At 35.0% G+C, this 24,904-nt stretch overlaps 1 protein-coding gene across 4 annotated transcripts in view; it reads right to left on the bottom strand.

Moving 5' to 3' along the window:
• CNTN5 (contactin 5) overlaps positions 1 to 24,904 on the bottom strand; it is a 1,371,648-nt gene that overhangs the window by 1,049,386 nt on the left and 297,358 nt on the right. For all 4 annotated transcript variants that reach the window (XM_060303945.1, XM_030883710.2, XM_060303947.1 and 1 more), the window contains exon 2: positions 1,989 to 2,126. The gene's annotated coding sequence lies outside the window, so the exon portion shown is untranslated. The remainder of the gene's footprint in view (positions 1 to 1,988; positions 2,127 to 24,904) is intronic.

Below are 24,904 nucleotides of genomic sequence, written 5' to 3'. Positions count from 1 at the left end.
AATCCTCTTCTCAAAAATTAATTAGAGTTCTCTTGAAGTACTTGAATTTAACACAATTCAGCTGGTAATTGATAAAATGCACCAGTTCACAGGTGGCAAAGGCATTTACTCCATTTTACTTCCATCTGCTGATATGTCTACCATAAATTTAAATTGCATATCCATCATACATCTGGAAGTGAGCATTAGATCCAAAATCCTCTTACCCACAGCTGATATGCTGTGTTCAGTTGTCTTTCTTTAAAAATGTCACAAGAACCATAAATAGTTTCTAACATTGCAAAATTCAATTAAGGTGTCTGCATATAATTTATCTCTGGTATTCACAGGTATTAGAGAAGCAGCAAGTTAATATAGAGTTTGATTTGTTAAGATGCTCCAGTGATTAAGATTTGAAGACAAAATGCTTTATATACAGGAAATAATACCTTCCAAATATGTGTGAAGATAGAACACAAATTGTTATTTTTATTTTATTTTGTATATGTAACCTATTCTCAGATCATTCTTGTTGTAACAAGCAGAAATATGATGGCAAACTTTGGCTGAAAAATCTGTTCAATATTAGAATATAGCAATGGACTAATTCATGGGGAACTCACTCTTTTTCCATGGCTTGGGGTTTCACTATCAGAGACTTTCAATCTACTTCCTTATCTTTTCTCTCCCCTTATTTTCTAGACTTTGAGAAAATGAAAATTCATGGTTATTTTTCTCCAAAAAAATAATTTAAAGATACCTAGTGTAGTTAGGACCTTCAGTAAAAATGAAAACCTGGTATGACTTAATGGAATGTATGAAAGGCACCTGAAATGTAAAATTTTCTGTAGTGATACCCCAGAACAGGAGTGTGACTGGTAGAAAGTAAAATTGCATGTCAAACTCTTGACTCTTAGCACTCTCCCACAGAACTGTTCTAAAAGTCACTTTCCCTCTTTACTCTAATTTTCAAGCCTGAAGAAACTGAAATCATAGAATAGGCTTAGGAAAATACTTGCCAATATTTTGAATCAATTAACTTGAATTAACCTGACAAATTAAACGATAGATCTATCACAGCCTTGAAATTGGGTATGATACTGTCGATATTTTATAAATAATTAGAAAACAAAGATAAATAATTCTACATCCCAAATGGATTGACCTCCTTGGCTGATTATATAAAAATGCATCATATGTATTATAGTTAAGTAGCACACAGTAGATTAAATTGAAATAATTGAATTAAATTAATAAATTAAATTGAAATAATTTCAATAAATTGAAATGTTCATGCCCACTTTGTGAATATTAAACATGTTTCTAATCATGTATTCTAAAACATTTTAATGTATTCATTTTATATGACTATTATTTAATTATACAATGGTCATTTTTATTCAAAATAGATGTAATTAATATTTAATGATTTTGGTTGTTGTTTTAGTATACAAGAATGTGGAGTTGCTGAAAAAATGGCATACAGGTCACTTTCAAATGGGAGATTTCCTGTTAAAGTGGGGATGATTCAACTTCTTTCTGTGCAAGACTTCCTGCCTGTATAACCTAAGCACTGCCTTCAAACTCAAGTTGTCAAAAAAACCCACGAAATCCATCCACTAGCAGATTATATGTTGGTTGAAGAAGATACGAAACAAGAGGCTATATGAGAATACTGTTTCTCTTATAGTTTTCAGCAATTTAACACAATCTCTATGTACTTGACATGCTCATATCGAACTAAAAATTTTAATAAAGACAAAATTTTTTACTATTTTCACTTTAATATTATTACTAGAATATTTGTAGAGTGTTTATGTTTACTAACACAATTAAGGTTTTTTTCAATTTAAAATAAAGCACTTATTTAGAGTAAACAAAAAATTTGATCTTTAGAATATTGAGCTATTGTTAAGGAGTTCCATAAATGGCACACACAGGCTTTATTTTTCTTTTCCTTTCAACATTCTTTTCATTTCAAAGGTATATTAATAAAAGATGAACTGTACCTTCTGTCTGAAAACAGGGCCCAGATTATAAACTTCAAAAAGGAACTGCTTCTGTAAAGATATCCTTTTGCCGTAGTCATGCAAAAATGATGCTTAGTAGATCTTGAATGACACTGAATGGCAATCCTTTAAGGTCACCTGTTAAGAAAATACATCTGTTATTATGGTTACAAATAATTTTTCCTTCAAATTTCCATTGTTTGAATTAAATCCAATTTTCTTATTAAATATCTTATGTAATTTCTTTATTTATACAGAAAATTACTATGCTATTTACCAATATCAACATGTATTTATAATACTTCTAATTAAATATAGAGTTGTTACATTATCAGATTTAATTTTTCCTTTGTAATTTATATTTGCTAGTAAACACAAAAGCATATCACAAGGTAAATTTTCATGTATTTCAAAAGCTTAAAACATTTAACACATCATTCAGTTAGAAAACTATAAGGAAGAATTGAATTTAAACTGTATGTAAGACCTGATGGACTTACAGATATTTACAGAACATTTCATCCAACAGCAGCAGAATACACTTTTTTTCTCACTAACACATGGAACACAAGTATTTATCATAAATATTGTTGAATTTGTCAAATGCTTTTTTCTTCATTTATTCAGATGCTTATATGGTTTTTATTCTTTATTTTGTTAATGTTGTTCAACATCTGTAAATCAATCAATGTGATACACTACATCTCTTTATGATAAACACTCTCAACAAACTGGGCATAGAGGGAATCTATATCAACATAATGAAAGTCATACATGACACACCCACAGCTAACACTATACTAAACAATGAAAAGACGAAACCTTTCCCTCTAAGATAAGGAATAAGACAAGGATGCCCAGTCTTACCACATTTATTCAACATAGTACTGGAAGTTCTAGCCTGAGTCATTAGGCAAAGAAAAAAGAAATAAAATGCATCTAAATCAAAAAGGAAGAAGTAAAAACATCTCTATTTGCAGATGACATGATATTATACATAGAAAAACCTAAAGACTCAAAAAAGAAAATTAGAACTAATGAACAAATTCAGTAAATTTGAAGGATACAAAATCAAAATGCAAAACTCATTTGTATTTCTATACACTAGTAACAAACTATCAAAAGAGAAATTTAAAAAATAATCTGTTTAAATTGCATCAAAAAGAATAAAGTACATAGGAATAAATTTAACTAAGGTGGTAAATGACCTGTATACTGAAAACTATAAAATATTGATGGAAGAAACTGAAGGAGATACAAAATAAGGAAAGATATTCTGTGCTAATGCATTGGAAAAATTGATATGGTTAAAATGTCCACATTACTCAAAGTGATCTAAAAATTCAGTGTAATCCCTATCAAAATTCCAGTGGCATTTTTCACAGAAATAGAAAAAACATCTTAAAATTTGTATAGAACCATGAAAACCCTGAAGAGCCAAAGCAATCTTGAAAAGGAAGAATGAAATTGGAGGCCTCTCATTTACTGATTTCACACTGTATTACAAAGCTATAATAATCAACACAGTATGGTACTGGCATAAACACAGACACACAGATCCATGGAACAGAATAGATAGCTCAAAAATAAACCCATGTTCATATGATCAATTAATTTATGAGAAAGGAGCCAAGAATATGTATATGGGGAAAAGACAATTTCTTTAATAAAAGGTACTGGGGAAAGTGGACAACCACATGTAAAAGAATGAAACTAGACCCCTGTCTCACACCATACACAAAAATCAACTCAAAGTGGATTGAATACATCAATATGAGACCTGAAACCACAAAGCTACTAGAAAAAAACACATGGGGTAAGCTCCTTGGCACTGATCTTGGCAATTATTTTTTGGATTTGACACCAAAAGTGAAGATAACAAAAGCAAAAATAAATAGGTGAGACTATACCAAACTAAAAAGCTTCTGCACAGCAAAGGAAAAAATCAACAAAGTGAAAAAGCATCATATGGAATGGGAGAAAATATTTGCAAATCATTTGTCTGATAAGGAGTTAATGTCCAAAATATACAAGGAACTCATACAAATCAACAGCAAAACCAAATAAACAAACAAAAAACAAAAATAGAGAATCCAGAGGAGGACCTTCAAGATGGCAGAGGAGTAAGACATAGAGATCAACTTCTTCCCCACAAATACATCAAAAATATATCTACATGTGGAACAGCTGCTACAGAACACCTACTGAATGCTGGCAGAAGACCTCAGACTTCCCAAGAGGCAAGAAACTCCCCACATACCTTGGTAGGGTAAAAGAAAAAAAGAAAAAAACAGAGACAAAAGAATAGGGAGGGGACTTGCACCTCAGGGAGCTTGAAGGAGGAAAAGTTTCCACACACTAGGAAGCCCCTTCACTGGCAGAGACAGGGGGTAGGTGGGGGGAAGCTTCAGAGCCACAGAGGAGAGCTCAGCAACAGGTTCAGAGGGCAAAGCAGAGAGATTTCCATACAGAGGATCAGTGCTGACTAGCACTCATCAGCCTGAAAGCCTTGTCTGCTCACACACCGGGGAGGATAGGGGCTGGGAGCTGAGTCTTGGGGTTCAGAGGTCAGATCCCAGGGAGAGGACTGGGGTTGGCTGCGTGAACACAGCCTGAAGGGGGCTAGTGTGCCACAGCTAAATGGTAGGGAGTCCAGGGAAAAGTATGGAACTGCCTAAAAGTCAAGAGACCATTGTTTTGGGGTGTACAAGGATAGGAGATTCAGAGAACCACCTAAACAAGCTCCAGAGATGTGCATGAGCCACAGCTATCAGTACGGAACAGAGATGGGCATGAAACGCTAATGCTGCTGCTGCAGCCACCAAGAATCCTGGGTGCAAGCACAGGTTACTATCCAAATGTCCCCTCCGGGGAGTCTGTGCAGCCCACCACTGCCAGGGTCCCGTGATCCAGGGACAACTTCCCTGGAAGAACACACGGCATGCCTCAGGCTGTTGCAATATCATGCTGGCCACTGCCGCCGCAGGCCCACCCTGCATTCCGTACCCCTCCCTCCCTCCAGCCACAGTGAGCCAGATCCCCCTAATCAGCTGCTCCTTTAACCCCTCCTTTAACACCCTCCTGTCTGGGTGAAGAACAGATGTCAGAGGGTGACCTACATGCAGAGGCAGGGCTAAATCCAAAGCTGAACCACAGAAGCTGTGCGAACAAAGAAGAGGGAAAGGGAAATTTCTCCCTTTCCAGAAGCGGTGGATTAAATCTGCACAATCAACTTCATGTACCCTGCATCTGTGGAATACCTAAATAGACAACCAATCACCCTAAAATTGAGGTGGTGGACTTTGGGAGAAACTGTAGACTGGGGATTTGCTGTATGCGACTGACCAGTTTCAGATTTTTATGCTTATCTTAGTTTAATTTTTAGCATTTGTTATCACTGGTGGATTCATTTATTGGTTTGGCTGCTCTCTTCTTTTTTTTTTCCTATTACTTTTTAATTCTTTTTATTTCCATAATTAAAAAAATATATTTCAATAACTTTACTTACTTTTTTCTTTTTCTTCTTTTTTTCTGTCTTTTCTTCTGAGCCATGTGGCTGACAGGGTCTTGGTGCTCCAGCTGGCTGTCAGGCCTGAGCCTCTGAGGTGGGACAGCTGAGTTCAAGACATTGGACCACCAGAGACCTCCCAGCCCCACATAATATCAATTGGTGAGAACTCTCCCAGAAATCTCCCTCTCAACACTAAGACCCAGCTCCATGCAATGACCAGCAAGCTCCAGTGATGAACACCCCATGCCAAACAAGTAGCAAGACAGGAACACAACCCCACTCATTAGCACAGAGGCTGCCTAAAATCATAATAAGTTCACAGACACCTGAAAACAAACCACCAGATGTGGTCCTGCCCACAAAAAAGAGAAGATCCAGGCTCACCCACCAGAACACAGGCACCAGTCACCTCCAGCTGGAAGTCTACACAACCCACTGAACCAACCTTACCCACTGGGGGCAGATATCAAAAACAATGGGAACTAGGAACTTGCAGCCTGTGAAAAAGGAGACCACAAACACAGTAAGTTAAGCAAAATGAGAAGACACAGAAACACGCAGCAGATGAAGGAGCAAGGTAAAAGCCCTCCAGACCAAATGAAGAGGAAATAGGTAGTCTATCTGAAAAAGAATTCAGAGTAATTATAGTAAAGATGATTTAAATCTTGGAAATAGAATGGAGAGACTAAAAGTAATGTATAACAAGGACCTAGAAGAACTAAAGAGCAAACAAACTATGATGAACAACACAATAAATGAATTTAAAAATTCTCTAGAAGGAATCAATACCAGAATAACTGAGGCAGAAGAACGGAAGTGGCCTGGAAGATAAAACAGTGGAAATAACTACCATAGAGCAAAATAAAGAAAAAAGAATGAAAAGAATTGAGGACAGAGGCAGAGACCTCTGGGACAACATTAAATTCACCAACATTCAAATTGCAGAGGTCCCAGAAGAAGAAGAGAAAAAGAAAGGGACTGAGAAAATATTTGAAGAGATTATAGTTGAAAACTTCCCAAATATCAGAAAGAAAATAGTCAATCAAGTCCAGGAATCACAGAGAGTCCCATACAAGATAAATCCAAGGAGAAATATGCCAAGACACATATTAATCAAACTATCAAAAATTAAATACAAAGAAAAAATATTGAAAGTAGCAAGGGAAAAGCAACAAATAATATACAAGGGAATCCCCATAAGGTTAACAGCTGATTTTTCAACAGAAACTCTGCAAGCCAGAAAAGAGTGGCAGCATGTATTTAAAGTGATGAAAGGTAAAAACTTACAACAAAGATTACTCTACCCAGCAAGGATCTCATTCAGATTCAACTAAGAAATTAAAATCTTTACAGACAAGCAAAAGCTAAGAGAATTCAGCATCACCAAGCCAGCTTTACAACAAATGCTAAAGGAACTTCTCTAGGCAGGAAACACAAGAGAAGGAAAAGACCTACAATACCAAACACCAAACAATTAAGAAAATGGTAATAGGACCATACATATTGATAATTACCTTAAATGTAAATGGATTAAATGCTCCAACCAAAAGACATAGACTGACTGAATGGATACAATAAAAAGACCATATATATGCTATCTACAAGAGACCCACTTCAGACCTAGGGACACAAACAGACTGAAAGTGAGGGGGTGGAAAAAGATATTCCATGCAAATTGAAATCAAAAGAAAGCTGGAGGAGCAATTCTCATATTAGAAAAATTAGACTTCAAAATAAAGACTAACACAAGACACACAGAAGGACACTATATAATGATCAAGGGATCAATCTAAGAAGAAGATATAACAATTGTAAATATTTATGCACCCAATATAGGGGCACCGCAATACATAAGGCAAATGGTAACAGCCATAAAAGGGGAAATCGACAGTAACACAATAATAATAGGGAACTTTAACACCCCACCACACCAATGGACAGATCAACCAAAATGAAAATAAATAAGGAAACACAAGCTTTAAATGACACATTACACAAGATGGACTTAATTGATATTTATAGATCATCCCATCCAAAACAACAGAATACACTTTCTTCTCAAGTGCTCATGGAACATTCTCCAGGATAGATTATATCTTGGGTCACAAATAAAGCCTTGGTAAATCTAAGAAAAGTGAAATTGTATCAAGTATCTTTTTCCGACCACAACACTATGAGACTAGACACAATTACAGGAAAAAAAAAAAACTGTAGAAAATACAAACATATGGAGGCTAAACAATACACTACTAAATAACCAAGAAATCACTGAAGAAATCAATGAGGAAGTAAAAAAAATACCTAGAAACGAATGACATTGAACACACGATGACCCAAAACCTATGGGATGTAGCAAAAGCAGGACTAAGAGGGAACTTTATAGCAATACAATCCTACCTCAAGAAACAAGAAAAACGTCAAATAAACAACCTAAACTTACACATAAAGCAATTAGAGAAAGAAGAACAAAAAAATGCCCTAAGTTAGCAGACATAAAGAAATCATAAAGACCAGATCAGAAATAAATGAAAAAGAAATGAAGGAAACTATAGCAAAGATCAATAAATCTAAAAGGTGGTTCCTAAGGAAGATAAAAAAAATTGAGAAAGCATTAGACAGACTCATCAAGAAAAAAAGGGAGAAGACTCAAATCCACAGAATTAGAAATGAAAAAGGAGAAGTAACAACTGACACTGCAGAAATACAAAATATCATGAGAGATTACTACAAGCAACTCTATGCCAATAAAATGGACAACCTGGAAGAAATGGACAAATTCTTAGAAAGGTATAACCTTCCAAGACTGAACCAGGAAGAAATAGAAAATATAAACAGAACAATCACAAGCACTGGAGTTGAAACTATGATTAAAAATCCTCCAACAAACAAAAGCTCAGGAACAGATGGCTTAATAGGTGATTTCTATCAAACATTTAGAGAAGAGCTAACACCCATCCTTCTCAAACTCTTCCAAAATATAGCAGAGGGAGGAACACTCCCAAAGTCATTCTACGAGGCCACCATCACCCTAATACCAAAACCGGACAAAGATGTCACAAAGCAAGAAAACTACAGGCCAATATTACTGATGAATATAGATGCAAAAATCCTCAACAAAATACTAGCAAACAGAATTCAACAGCACATTAAAAGGATCTTACAGCATGATCAAGTGGAGTTTATCCCAGGAATGCAAGGATTCTTCAATATACACAAATCAATCAATGTGATACACCATATTAACAAATTGAAGGATAAAAACCACATGATCATCTCAATAGATGCAGAAAAAGCTTTCAACAAAATTCAACACCCATCAATGATAAAACCCTCCAGAAACTAGTCATAGAGGGAACTTACCTCAACATAATAAAGGTCATAAATGAGAAAACCACAGCCAACATCATCCTCAATTGTGAAAAACTGAAAGCATTTCCACTAAGATCAGGAAGAAGACAAGGTTGTCTACTCTTATCACTATTATTCAACATTGTTTTGGAAGTTTTAGCCACAGCAATCAGAGAAGGAAAAGAACTAAAAGGAATCAAAATCGGAAAAGAAGAAGTAAAGCTGTCACTGTTAGCAGATGACATGATACTATACATACAGAATCCTAAAGATTCTACCAGAAAACTACTAGAGCTAATCAATGAATTGGGTAAAGTAGCAGGATACAGAATTAATGCACAGAAACCCTTGCATTCCTATACACTAATGATGAAAAATCTGAAAGAGAAATTAAGGAAACACTCCCATTTACCATTGCAACAAAAAGAATAAAAACCCTAGGAATAAACCTACCTAAGGAGACAAAACTCTGTATGCGGACAATTATAAGACACTGGTGAAAGAAATTAAAGATGATAATTTCTATCAAACAAACAAACAGATGGAGAGATATACCATGTTCTTGGATAGGAAGAACCAACATTGTGAAAATGACTATACTACCCGAAGCAATCTATAGATTCAGTGAAATCCTTATCAAACTACCACTGGCATTTTTCACAGAACTAGAACTAAAAATTTCACAATTTGTATGGAAACACTAAAGACCCCGAATAGCCAAAGCAATCTTGAGAAAGAAATATGGAGCTGGAGGAATCAGGCTCCCTGACTTCAGAATATACCACAAAGCTACAGTAATCAAGATAGTATGGTACTGGCATAAAAACAGAAATATAGATCAATGAAACAGGATAGAAAGCCCAGAGATAAACCCACACACACATGGTCACCTTATTTCTGATAATAGTGGCAAGAATATTCAATGGAGAAAAGACAACCTCTTCAATAAATGGTGCTGGGAAAACTTGGGCAGCTATATGAAATTAGAACAGTCTCTAATACCATATAGAAAAATAAACTCAAAATGGATTAAAGACCTAAATGTAAGGTCAGACACTATAAAACTCTTAGTGGAAAATATAGGCAGAACTCTTTATGACATAAACCACAGCAAGAATCTTTTGACTCACATCTTAGAGAAATGGAAATAAAAAGAAAAATAAACAAATGGGACCTAGTGAAACTTAAAAGCTTTTGCACAGCAAAGGAAACCATAAACAAGATGAAAAGGCAACCCTCAGAATGGGAGAAAATATTTGCAAATGAAGCAACTGACAAAGGATTAATCTCCAAAATATACAAGCAGCTCATGCAGCTCAATATCAAAAAACAAAAACCTAATCCAAAAATAGGCAGAAGACTTAAATAGGCATTTCTCCAAAGAAGATATACAGATTGCCAACAAACACATGAAAGGATGCTCAACATCACTAATCATTAGAGAACTGCAAATCAAAACTACAATGAGGTATCTCCTCACACCATTCAGAATGGCCATCATTAAATAATCTACAAACAATAAATGCTGGAGAGGGTTTGGAGAAAAGGGAACCCTCCTACACTGTTGGTGGGAATGTAAATTGATACAGCCACTATGGAGAACAGTGTGGAGGTTTAAAAATCTAAATATAGAACTACCATATGACCCAACCATCACACTACTTGTCATATACTCTGAGAAAATCAAAACTCAAAAAGAGTCATGTACCACAATGTTCATTGCAGCACTATTTACAATAGCCAGGATGTGGAAGCAACCTAAGTGTCCCATGACAGAAGAATGGATAAGGAAGATGTGGCACATATATACAATGTAATATTACTCAGCTATAAAAAGAAATGAAATTGAGTTATTTGTATTGAGGTGGCTGGACCTAGTATCTGCCTTACAGAGTGAAGTAAGTCAGAAAGAGAAAAACAAATACTGTATGCTAGCACATATATATGGAATCTAAAAGAAAAAAAAAAGGTTCTGAAGAAGCTAGGGGGAGGACAGGAATAAAGACGTAGACGTAGAGAATGGACTTGAAGACACAGGGAGGGAGAAGGGTAAGCTGGGACGAAGAGTGTGGCAATGACATATATATACAACCAAATGTAAAATAGATTTGTAGTGGGCAGCAGCCACATAGCACAAGGATATAAGCTCGTGCTTTGTGACCACCTAGAGCAGTGGGATAGGGAGGGTGGGAGGGAGATGCAAGAGGGAGATGATATGGGGATATAAGTATACATATAGCCGATTCACTTTTTTATACAGCAGAAACTAACACAACAATGTAAAGCAATTATTATCCAATAAATATGTTTAAAAAAATAGAGAATCCAGTTTAAAATGGGCATAGAAACTGAATGAACAGTTTTCCTAAGTAGACAAAAAAATTGTCAAAAGTTACATAAAAAAGTGCTCAACATCACTAATCATCAGGCGAACACAAATCAAATCCAAAATGAGATATCACCTCATATTTTAGAGTGGTTACCATGGAGACAAGTGATAACAAGTGCAGGCAAGGATGTGGAGAAAAGGAAATAAAGCTATCATATATTCCAGCAACCCCACTATACATATATATCCTACGGAAATAAAAATGGGATATTGAAGACATATCTTCATTCCCAAGTTTACTGCAGCATTATTCACAATAGCCAAATAATAAAAACAACCTAAGTTTCTCTGAAGGAATGAATGGGTAAAGAAGATGTAGCATATATACATATGATGAAATACTGTTCAGCTATAAGAAAGATGGAAATCTTGTCATTTTCAACAACATGGATGGACCTTGAGAATACTGTGCTAAGTGAAATAAGCCAGACAAGGAGAGACAAATAATGCATGGTATCATTTATATGTGGAATCTAAAACAAAAAAAAAAAGAAAAGAAAAGAAAGGTCAAGTCATAGAAACAGAGTCTGATGTGGGCTAGAGGATGAAGGAATTAGGGAGTGGTTTATTAATGGATACACACTTTCAGCTATAAGAAGAAAAAGTCTGAGTATCTGATGTAAACATGGTGAATAGAGTTTATCACACTGTAGTGTGTAATTGAAAATTGCTAAGAGAACAGAGCTTAAATGTTCTTAACAGCAACAGCAAAAAGATAAATGTGTGAGTTGGAATATCTGTTAATTAACTAGATTGGAGGAATCATTTCACAATATATACAGGCATCAAATCATCCCGATGTACACTTTAAATATCATTTAATATATGAAATTTAATAAATGACATTTATATGTCATTTATACCTCAATGAAACTGAAGTAAAAATTAACACATTAACTTATTCTTATATTTCACCTTTTTAAAATTTTTTATAATACTTCTGTTGTATTTTTAGCATTCACATTATATTTTTGTTTTCCATTTATTTAAGGGATTTATAATAGGTATTTCTTCTTAAAAACTTGTGACTTTCATTTTTAAACATGTTTGAAAATTATTGAAGTGTATGTAGTTGCTGACTTATAGGTAACTTACATGTGTGAGACCATCTCTATTTTTTTTTACTTATAATGAAGTTTACTGTTCGAAAGAAATTCTCCATTCAATAAAATGGGTATTTTTCTAAAATTTGCTCTTGATAGATTTGTGAATGTACCAGCATCAAAACCAGAGCATAGCTACCCATACAAACAATATGTCTTATATCAAATAAGTAAACTGTGATGTAAATTTTGAAACATTAGATTAATAACTTCAGAGTGACTGAGGCCATTAACTGAGAGTCCATGTTGAGACATTACCAAGAGTCAAGGGAAACCTAAGGTGCATATTTGATGATCGGCTTGAGAAAAAATATTTCAATTGCTTGTAGTCTTCACCACCAAAGATTATTGATCTTTATGAGTCTTACCTATATTAGTCAGAACCATAGGAGATTGACATTTATATTAGACAAATACAGTGGAACATAAGTAATTTCATGTGGCCCAAACCAAAGATTTTCTCTAATCCTGGTTTGCATTTCTCATATCAGGTCCAAATTCTAACTATCACTGTAGTAGAGAAGTCACTTTTTCTGATAAAACAGAAGGCTAATCTTACTTTTGCAGCTCATACTCCAAGTATAACACTATTCCAGGGCTTCCCTGGTGGCACAGTGGTTAAGAATTCGCCTGTCAATGCAGGGGACACGGGTTCGAGCCCTGGTCCGGGAAGATCTCACATGCCGCAGCGCAACTAAGCCACAACTACTGAGCACCACAACTACTGAGCCTGTGCTCTAGAGCCTGCGAGCTACAACTACTGAAGCCTGCATGACTAGAGCCCGTGTTCTGCAACAAGAGAAGCCACCGCAATGAGAAGCCTGTGCACCACAACGAAGAGTAGCCCACACTTGCCTCAATTAGAGAAAGCCCATGTGCAGCAACAAAGACCCAACTCAGCTAAAAATAAATAAATAAATATTATACACACACACACACACACACACACACACACACACACACACACACATATATATATATATATATATAAACTATTCCAGAAAACAGATAATGTATTCTAAGGTCACTTCAAAAGAAACCCAATTGCGTTCTTAACAAGTAAAACTTTTGTATTTTTTGGTGAGGAATTATGAGGAGAAGGTTACACGTTTCTTTCATTTCCTTCTGTTATCTCTCCTTGTCTCTATCCCTCCATTCCTTCCTTTTTTCTTTCTTCATTCTCTCTTCTTTCCTCTTTTCTTACTTTTCTTTCTTTTCCTAACACTGTGAAAATTATACATTTCTACTCTGTACCTTAGAATCCCCATTTTTATTTTAAAGACAGGCATGATTTCTTTTCCCCTGAAGTTATAAACTTTGGCAGAGAGATAGTTACCTAGGTAACCAGCAAAAGCTTATTTAAGAACTTGAAGAATTATGTTTCTTTCAGCTTGGACTTTCATTAAGAAGAATTCTTTGGAATTCAGAATTCCATGTTCCCATTATTGTCATTACCTTTTTAAGATGACATGGTACATCTTTTTTTTTTTTTAATTATGGAAATATTGAGAAAATTAAATGAAGTAATGCTCATTAAATGCTTACCAACATGCCTGACATATATCAAGCATTTAATACATAATACTAATTATTATTATTTTCTCACCTTAATTATGAGTTAATACAGCAAGAAAGAAAGAATAATGAATGGTAGTGTTGTTGTGTTTTCAAATTCTCTCTTCAAGTTTGCTTCTCAGAAGCAAAACCTTTCAGTCTAGTGTCTGAAATAAGCTCATGCCTGTCTTTAAGACAATATGTTTTGGTAAAGAAACTACTCCATTTGGAGTCAAAGTAAGATTTCCTTAGGCATTAGCCACTAACTTACTCTTAGATCATAAGTAAGTAATTCAGCATTTCTGAGAAAATGCCTTAGAATGGGGATAATGGTGTCAGATCCTCTGTCTACTTGAAGAATTATAATAAATGTCTCAAGAAATGATAGATGAGAAACTTCTTTCTAATCTCAGTTTTACATGTTAGTTGCTATGTCTGTCTCAAATTGGACTTTATGAAAGGTTATAATTTTTGCCAACCCATCTTTTTCTCACCACTTCTTTTAAAAGTAGATCAAAGTTCACCCAGAAGTCCTAGGTGACTTACTCAAAAAGGAGGTGACTTGTCTCATTATTCATAACCTTGCTTCACTTACTCTTATGTGGTTCTGCTGTGATTTTTTTTAGATCTAACATGAATTTTACTTTGCACAAGGAAAAGAGTAAGTCCTTATAACCAGCCTAAAATTGTACAGTTGCTTGATATTTTCCTTTTCTCTTCTACATTTCTAAATTCCTCTATTTCAAATTATTTCCAATTCATATATATTCTTTATATATATATATATATATATATATATATATAATTTTTCTCTTTTCTCTCCTTTATCAGACTGGAAAATAATTAGTCTTTTTGCAAGATAATTGCCTTTAATAGAATCCACTGTTAGTTTTCTACTTCAAATGTGTCAATGAATAGGAAAACAAACAAAAAAAATAACCTTAAAAGAACTCACAGCTAAGGCTTAAATTGACATTTAATCTTTATTAACAACATGTTAACTTCAAGATAGTATCCAGCACAGTTCTATGCTTCAAATGACCTTCCTACCCTCATTCACCTAAAGAACTTCCATTCATATTAAAATTTCTGTTCAGACTGGATGTCCTCTTAAGTTTTCCTTACAACTCCAGACAGATCTAATTATGTTGTGTTCTTACTATTGTGGAACTTATTACAACTTCTCTTATTAGAAGTATTGCCATGCATTGATGTATCTGTTTCTTTTCCCCACTTCTAGAGTTCTTCATATATCCTTAAGTCTTCTAACCTAAAGTGAGAACTTTCTTAATGAAATTTTAAATTTACGCCAAAATATACACACAGACGACTGAATTTAACTTGGTTGTAACTTAGTTAATGCTTGTTTTCATAAGGTATACTCAATTCAAAAACAAAGAAAATCATATTAAAGAAATGCATAAGTGTCAGAATTCTCAGAAACATAGCAGTTAACAAAGAAACAAGTCTGACAGGTCGGGGATGATTATAGGCAACAACAGAACATTCCTATTTTCATCATCCCACTCTTCCAGGCTCTTTCAACTCTCCTTTGAAATGACCTCCTTTTGAGATGAGATACTCAGTCAACACTCTTTTTTGTCACAAGTTAGTCTTTCTACTGAAACTATTAAATCAAGTGCCAAACAAAATTCTAAATTTTGAAGGTACAATTCTTCCTCATATTTCAATGAAACAAAACTGTCAATAATTATGCCATGCAAGGAACAAGACAAGGCTGCCCACTCTCACAACCATTATTCAGCATAGTGTTGGAAGTTCTAGCAACAGCAGTCATACAAGAAAAGGGAAAAAAAGGAATACAAATTAGAAAGAAAGAAGTAAAACTGCCATTGTTGGCAGATGACATAACACTATACATAGAAAATCCTAAAGGTACCATTAAAAGCTACTGGAATGCATCAATAAATTTGGTAGTTGCAGGATACAAAATTAATATACATAAATAGTATATTTATATATATAGTGCTTATATACATTAACAACAAACTATCAGAAAGATAAATTAAGAAAACAATTCCATTCACAGTCACATCAAAGAAATAAAATGCCTAGGAATAAATCTACTGAAGAGGTAGAAGACCTGTACTCAGAAAGCTATAAGACATCAATGAAAGAAACTGAAGATGATACAGACAGATGGAAAGAGATACCATGTTCATGGATTGGAAAAAATAATATTGTTAAAATGATCATACTACTCAAGGCATTCTACAGATTCATTGCAATCTCTGTAAAAACACAAACAGCATTCTTCACAGAATTAGAACAAATAATCCTAAAATTTGTATGGAAATACAAAAGATCCTGACTAAATAAAACAATCCTGAGAAATAAGAACAAAGCTGGAGGTATCAAACACCTTGATTTCAAACTATACTACAAAGCTACAGTAATCAAAAGAGTATAGTACTGGCACAAAAACAGACACATAGACCAATGGAAAAGAACAGCAAGCCAAGAAAAGAACCCACACTTATATGGGCAATTAATCTACAAGAAAGGGGCATGACTATACAATGGGGAAAAGACAGCCTCTTCAATAAACAGTGTTGGAAAATTGGACACCTACAAGCAAACAAATGAAAATGGACTACTCTTTCACATTATGCACACAAAAACATTGAAAATGGATTAGACTTAACTGTAAGACCTGAAATCATAAAACTTCTAGAAGAAAACATATACTATAAGCTCTATGGCATAGGTTTTAATAATAATTTTTTGGATATGTCTCCTCAGACAAGGGAAACAAAAGCAAAAATAAACAAATGGGGCTACCTCAATCTAAAAAGCATTTGCATAGTGAAGGAAACTATCAACAAAACTAATAGGCCACCTAATGAATGGGAGAAGATATTGGCAAATAATATATCCAATAAGAGGTTAATATCCAAAATATACACAGAACTCATACAACTCAACATCAAAAAAGCAAACAACCTGATCAAAAAGTGGACAAAGAATCTGAATAGACATTTTTCCCAAGAAGATGCAGATGGTCAACAGGCACATGAAAAGATGCTCAGCATCACTAATCATCAGGGAAATGAAAATCAAAACCACAATGAGATATCACCTCAAACCTATCAGAATTGCTATTATCAAAAAAGACAACCAATAACAAGCTTTGGTAAGAATGTGAGAAAAGGGAACTGTTGGTGGGAATGTAACTTGGTAAAATGACTATAGAAAAGAGTGTGGATGTTCCTCAAAAAATTAAAAATAGAACTACCATATGACCAGCAATTCCACTTCTTGGTATTTATCCAAAGAAAACAAAAGCATTATTCATTGTAGATTTATTTATATTAGCCCAGATATGAAAGCAACCTAAGTGTCCATCAACAGAGGAATATATAAAGAAGATATGATATATATCTATATCTACCTATCTGTCTATATATGTATATATATATATATACCCACAATGGAATATTTTTCAGCCACAAAAAATTAACTCTTGCCATTTGAGAAAACATGGATGGACCTAGAGTTATGATGCCAAGTAAAATAAGTCAGACAGATAAAGACAAATTCTATATGATTTTGCTTATATGTGGAAACAAAACAAATGAACAAACATAACAATACAGAAACAGAGTTATAGGTACAGAGAACAAACAAGTGGTTGCCAGAGAAAGCAATAGGTGAGGGAGATCAAGAGGTACAAACTTCCAGTTACAAAATAAATGAGTCAAGGGGATGAAATGTATGGTGTGGGGAATATAGTAACTCTGTAATATTTTTGTATGGTGACATATTGTAACTAGACTTATTGTGGTGATAACTTGTAATGTGTAGAAATATCTAATCACTATGTTGTGTAACAGGAACGAACATAGTGTCTTAGGTCAATTTCAAAAGCAAACAAACAAGCAAACAGAAAAAAAGATCAGATTTATGGTTACCAGAGGCAGGGGGTAGGGGGAGGAGGAATTGGATGAAGGTGGTCAAAAGGTACAAACTTCCAATTATAAGATAAATAAGTATTAGGGATATAACATACAACATGATAAATACAATTAACACTGCTGTATGTTATATATGAAGGTTGTTAAAAGAATAAATCTTGAGCATTCTCATCACAAGGAAACTTTAAAAAAAATATTTCCTTACCTTTTAATCTATATGAGATGATAAATGTTCACTAAACTTAATGTGATAATCATTTCATGAAGTATTGTAAGTCAAATAATTATGCTGTACATCTTAAGCTTATAAAGTGTTGTAGGTCAATTTTATCTCAATAAAACTGGAATAAAAAATAATAATGTCATTCATTAATAATTTATACCATATTTGAAAGAGAAGAAAAATAACTACATTTAACGTGTTTCTTCTAATTGAATAAATATTTATTTTTTCTAATCGTTAATTTGTAAATGTATTGATTTTTTCTTCAAATATTATAGCCACTGAGAGCAAAGAATAAAAATATTGAATCTTTACACAATTTGTTAGGTTCTATTAATTATTTTGTGAAAACAAAGAGAGGCTTGGAGTGATTCCAGCAGTGTACTAGAGGCAACTCACTTGCAATAGCCAATTGGTAAATATTCAGAAAGTTTTCAAGCTACCATTAATATTTAATTCATCCAGTATTGGAATATTTAAACCCAGTATCAGTGAACACTATAAATTAGGGTTTTTAAAATTATGCATTCGGTTTGGTTTACCAGAACACCACTGTTAATCACCAACTCAAAGTGTGAAATCAGAGCACCTCTTAATTAGCATGTAAAGATTATCATCTCTTAGAGGCAGAGGGCAAGATATTTGAGGCTGAGGCCGTGAATTAATTATAAAAGTAGGTGAGCTCCAGAAAGGTGAATTCTCAAATCTAACAAGTCTGTCACCTCAGTGTCAGAGCCTTGATTGGAAAGGAGTGAGATATTGATATTCATAATAGGGACATCTGGCTAAACCACTCAAAAATACTGAGTTCCTCTATCAAGAATATGTTTATGAGGGCAATCCTCTGGCCCTCCTGATGTGGTCTGGTCCTTCTGGGTAAAGATATAGATACTGCATCCAAGATCAGACATGATCAGAACTAGAGAGTGGTAAGTGAATTGGATCACTGTTTCCCACTGTCATGTGTCTACTTTCACACCACCTTTCCTGTAAAGTTTGTCTGTTGATTCTACGCAATGTTATGCAAGGTCTGTGTCAGTGGAGGTGGTCCCGACTTTCATCACTGGATCAACAATGCCTCTCACTTAGCTCACCCCTGTACCTTCCTAGGGGCTCCTGTGGCCAGCTGACCAAGACAGGGAAAGGCCAAGCGTGGGTCAGGGACAGATCTGCTCTGTTTGTATGTACATCCTGAGAGTAAGCACTATATTATGGCAGACTGATTCTGAAAGATATCCATGATGGGGAATTCTTTCAAAGGACAGTGAACCTGGTCATTAAATTTTTGTTGAAAGAGAAATAAGCCAAAGTAAGGATATATAAATGGACTATGGATAGTATATACATAGTAGGATACATATATGTATCAGACTATGTATCTATAAAACAAGGAAATGGGCTAACGTGAAGTGTGACTGTGGATAATAACAAATCCCAACATTTGGAGTTGGTAACCTGGAGATCCAGAAGAACCAAGGGCATAGTCCAGGCTGAAGACCAGCAGGCTCCAGATCCAAGAACTGCCAATGTTTCAGTTCAAGTCCAAAAGCAGGAGAAAACTGATGTTCCAACTTGAAAGCAGCTGGGCAGAGGAATTCCCTCTTACTCACATGAACGACAGTCGGTTTGTTCTTTTCAGGCCTTCAATTCCCTGGATGGGGCCCACCCACATTAGGGAGTACAATCTGCTTTACTAAGCTGATGTATTCAAACGTCAAACTCCTTCAGAAACACCCTCACAGACCCAACTAGAATAATGTTTGACCAAATGTGTCTGCCCCTGTCCCAATCAAGTTGACCACAAAAAATTAAGTATAACATTTTCTTAACCCCACATTCTCCTTTAATTTTTCCCTGTTTCACTTCTACACAACACAACCACAATCCTCAAAAGAGATAACTATACTTACTGTCTTCATTTTCACACCTCACATTCATTCCCTTTCCCATTAATGTCTACTTTCATTCCCAATATTCCATTTTGCTTTCTTGAACCTTAGCAGAAACATATTCCTCTATCAGGCTCTTAAGTGTGGGATTCATCAAAGTTCAATCCTGGCCTTCTTTAATCTCTCCTCTATAATCTCTTCTGAGGTAACCTAAACACAAACAACTGCCAAATTTATAACCATTTTTCCCTTGGCTTTCTCAAAGTCATGACAAAATTAACATGTTTAAAATTGAAACCAGGAACAATATCTGCTTCCTTTCATCAACCTGTCAACACTTAACAATAACCATACCATCCTCTGGTATTCTCAATCTCAGTGACTGATTCCACCATCTTCTCATCTTGCAAAGCCACAAACCTTAAGGACATCTCTGATATCTCATTCTTCCTCAACAATGAATTCAATTATTTATCAAATCATGTTTATTTGATCCCTATGTATATTTCAGATCCTTGTCTACTCTATTTCTATTACCACTCATTTAACATATTTTCTGCATTTGCCATTGAATTGGCCTCCCTGCCAATTCCACTGTGTGTCCACTTTAAAATATTCTTCATGAGACATACAGGTGGCCAAAAATCACAAGAAAAGATGTTCAACATCACTAATTATCAGAGAAATGCCAATCAAGACTACAATGAGGTATCACTTCATGCCAGTCAGAATGGTCATCATCAAAAAGTCCACAAAAAATAAATGCTGGAGAGGGTGTGGAGAAAAGGGAACCCTCCTACACTGTCGGTGGGAATGTAAATTGGTACAACCTAGACTATGGAGAAGAGTATGGAGGTTCCTTAAAAACTAAAAATAGAGCTACCATATGATCCAGCAATACCACTCCTGGGCAAATATCCAGAGAAAACGATAATCCAAAGAGATACATGCACCCCAATGTTCACTGAAGCACTATTTACAATAGCCAAGAGATGGAAGCCACCTTAATGTTCATCAACAGATGAATGAATAAAGAAGATGTGGTACATATACAATGGAATATTACTCAGCCATAAAAAGAATGAAATAATGCCATTTTCAGCAACATGGATGGACCTAGAGATTATACTAAGTGAAGTTAGTCAGACAGAGAACAACAAATATCATATAATATCACTTATGTGGAATCTAATTTTAAAAAAATGATACAAATGAACTTATTTACAAAACAAAAACAAACTTACAGATATTGAAAACCAACTCATGGTTCCCAAAGGGGAAACGTGGCAGGGGGAGGGATAAATCAGGAGCTTGGGATGAACATACACACACTACTATATATAAGACAAATAACCAAAAAGGGCATACTGTATAGCGCAGAGAACTCTATATTCTGTGATAACCTATATGAGAAAAGAATCTAAAAAAGAATGAATATATGTATATGTGTAACTGAATCACTTTGCTGTACACTTGAAACTAACAAAATATTGTAAATCAACTATACTCCAATAAAATTTAAAAAATAAGATATAGTAAAATATTCTTCATGTTGTAGCCAGAATGATAGTTTAAATTGAAAACCATATAAATGGCTGGAGTGTTTTTTTTTCCTATTTATATGTTTTTGTACTTTATATATATGCATACAACTAATTTCTCTCTATATGTGTGTATATACATATATATATACATATAATTGTCTCATTATGTGCTATTCACTGTGCTAGTTATTGGAATTTCAAATGTGAACAAGATAAAGACCTGCCCTTAAGTAGATCCAGTGAGAGAGCAAGGCTGGTGAACAGCCAGTTTCAGTGTTGGGTGATAAGAGCTGTTATAGAGGACAGCCTGGAATCACAGAAAGGGCACTCAGTCCATTACTGAGCATTCAGGGAAGGCTTTCAGGAGGAGGTGATTTCAAGCTGAAGAAAACAGAAGAACATGGATGGCCATAGTTGTGGTTAGGGAGATGAGTTGGGTCACGTGGTTAGGGATCTTTGTTTGCTACACTAAGGAACTTAGAATTGTTTTCCAGGTGCTTATGAGAATTAAAAATAGTCTATTGAATAACTACCAATGACGATATTAGTTTTCATACTTATACACACATTAAGTATCACAAAACACTTCCAAACATATTGTCATTTAAGCTTCAACATGGCTTTACCAATGTCAAAACATTTTTTTTCAAGAGCCTATAGCACACAGAAGGTTAGAGTGAGTAAATGTCAGAATCCAGAATAGCGCAGTTCAATCCACTTTTTCTATAAACAGGATATAAAATTCTGTCATTCTAAATAGACCTCATTGATATAATACTGTGTAAAAACGGCCCAAGTATTAAAGGGAAATATTATTTGTCTCTTCAAGGATATTTAAAACCTTAACTTTTAATTTAAATGTTGATTATATTGTAGTGAACCATTTAGGAAATACAGTCAACTTTTAATGATACCAGGTGGATCATCCTAATTCCAGATTAACTACATCCCACTGACACAATTTCTTCCCCACCCTGCTGCCACCTGTCTGGTACCAAACCCGCTCAGCTGTGGAAACTGACAGCTGGTTCTTCAGGGGGGGAGTGACGGGAGCAGGCATCAGGTGAAAATGACTCATTAGCAATGAAATGGAAAAAATGTGCAGACTTCCCTGCGGACATTTTGGATGATGCACAGTTCTTTTTTCTAAGGCTTATCTCTCTCTGCTCAGTTGAGAGTTAATTGCAAAATAATAATAATATATTTAATTTTTAAAAGTTTCTGAAATTACTATGATGTGATGCCATCAGATTTAATTAATTTATTTACGTTTCCTCCACACCAGTAAGGTTTCCATTTGGACGTGAATCGTACGGGCCAAAAGAAAAATACCCTAACGTTTTGGCTTTCTGTGCATTTCCAGGGATACTGCATTGGAAAGAACCCTGGGACTGGGAGTTGGCATACTGAATTCTAGTCATTCATTAGCTACACAGAATCATATAGTTCTCTGAACTCCTCTGGACATGAGACTGTACATGAAGAAAAGAGAATTTAATGGTCAGAGTGATTGAATTATGCTTAATTATACATTTTTATCTCTTTCCTGTTTCCTTTAGTTTTATTTACTTGAAGTTATTAATAGATTACTTATTTTTCTCAAATATCTATTTTATACTTATGGATTTCTATACTGTTTAAAGATCTTTTCATTGTGTCTATAAAATATTTGAAATATCAACAATGTTTTATACTTGATTTTTCAAAAATGGAGTTTTCAGAAAAGAGCAAAGACAGCTCAATTTTCATGAAATTAAAAATACAGACTTTTGGGGCTTCCCTGGTGGCACAGTGGTTGAGAGTCTGCCTGCCGATGTAGGGGACATGGGTTCGTGCCCTGGTCCGGGAGGATCCCACATGCCGTGGAGCGGCTGGGCCCGTGAGCCATGGCCGCTGAGCCTGCGTGTCCGGAGCCTGTGCTCTGCAACGGGAGAGGCCACAACAGTGAGAGGCCCGCGAAGAGAAAAAAAAAAAAAAAATACAGACTTTTTACAAAAACTTCTCATATGCTATAAAATATCAATGATTGAAACATTTACAGAAAATTTTCTTATAATGAGTTAATTGTTGTTACAATGTCTCCTAAATGCACTTTCAACTATGGAAATTAATCATGTTTAGCTAAAGATTTTTTCCCATTTCTAAGACCAAAATGATAGCAACACTAAAATGATTAGAAAGTAGCTTAATATACAAAAGAGAACTGTCAGTGCACAGTGGCTTCCTGATAGTAAATAGTAATGTGTGCCTTTTAAGATCTTGGTTCTGGAGAATATGTCCAAATGTTAGTGACACACTGATATGCCAAGAATAACCCTGGAAACAACAAGAGAAACTGGCAGAGCTCCTAAAATAAACTTTTCTAAAACCACATTTCACCTTTTATCATTTGAACTCCTTTCTCACATACGTGTCTTTTCTCCTTTCTCATTTCCTGACAGCCTGAAGCTCTGCCATTAGTAGCAACCACTAGAAGTCATATTGTTACATCTGTCACCATTAGTTAAGAATACCATCCAACTTCAAGAAAACTAGAATCTTTTTCCTTTAGTCATTTTTGCTTCCCCAGTGACGGGTCAAAAATGTTGCCTATAGCAAGTAACTAAGCACAGAATTGCTTGTTGAAATATTCCATTTCACGAAACCAAGAACTCCCAGACAAACCTTGTTACTGCCATTTGTCACACATTTACCGCACGTATCTTCTACCTTGAAAAACTCTTATCTCCCCTAAGTCCAATGTCACGGAACAGAACTGTTTTTCAGACACCACAGCAAAAATCTTCACAAACCAGACAGCAGGCTGAAGTCAGTTTTTGTAGACTTTATTCTCTTAGGGCGTTGTGAATCTGTGAGAGCAACTAATGCTAAAGAAGGTCTTTCGTGCCTTCCTAGCACTGGCACTGCAGCTGTTAGCACTTTTGGTGTCAAGGTGCAAATGTCATGAAGGTACTGTCAGTAAAGTAACACCCATGAAAATCAGCCTGGCAGTCTGGCTGGCCGCCAAAGCCTGTAATCATCTCGTTATATGCCGCTTGGAGCTGAACTTCTGTTATCCCTGTTCCCTCCAATTGCTCTTAATTGAAGCAGAGGGATTTGCTTCACATCAATAGAATGAAAGGGTATTTTTAGATTCTTTAAAAGTGTAATTTCAAAACTGAAGACTAACTGAGGTGCTTAGAATATTATGGTTCAGCTTTCTGTAATTCATAAACGTGTGTCATGGGAGGAAACAGCTTGAATAAAAATGTGTTACCCAGTTCCCCAACCCAAGTCTTCTGTGAAGAGAGTACAATTGAAAACTTCTTCAAACAGATGAAAGATGTACAACACATGATGTTTATTTTGATAACTCTATGAGTTCTAATTGGAGAAAATTGCCCAGATATAAGTAGAAATGACTAATCAATGAAGTGATTT

This window comes from Globicephala melas, chromosome 8, assembly GCF_963455315.2.
Source record: "Globicephala melas chromosome 8, mGloMel1.2, whole genome shotgun sequence".
Taxonomy (NCBI): Eukaryota; Metazoa; Chordata; class Mammalia; order Artiodactyla; family Delphinidae; genus Globicephala; species Globicephala melas.
Note: the sequence above shows the minus strand (reverse complement) of the source record. Positions and strands in the feature narration are given on the sequence as shown.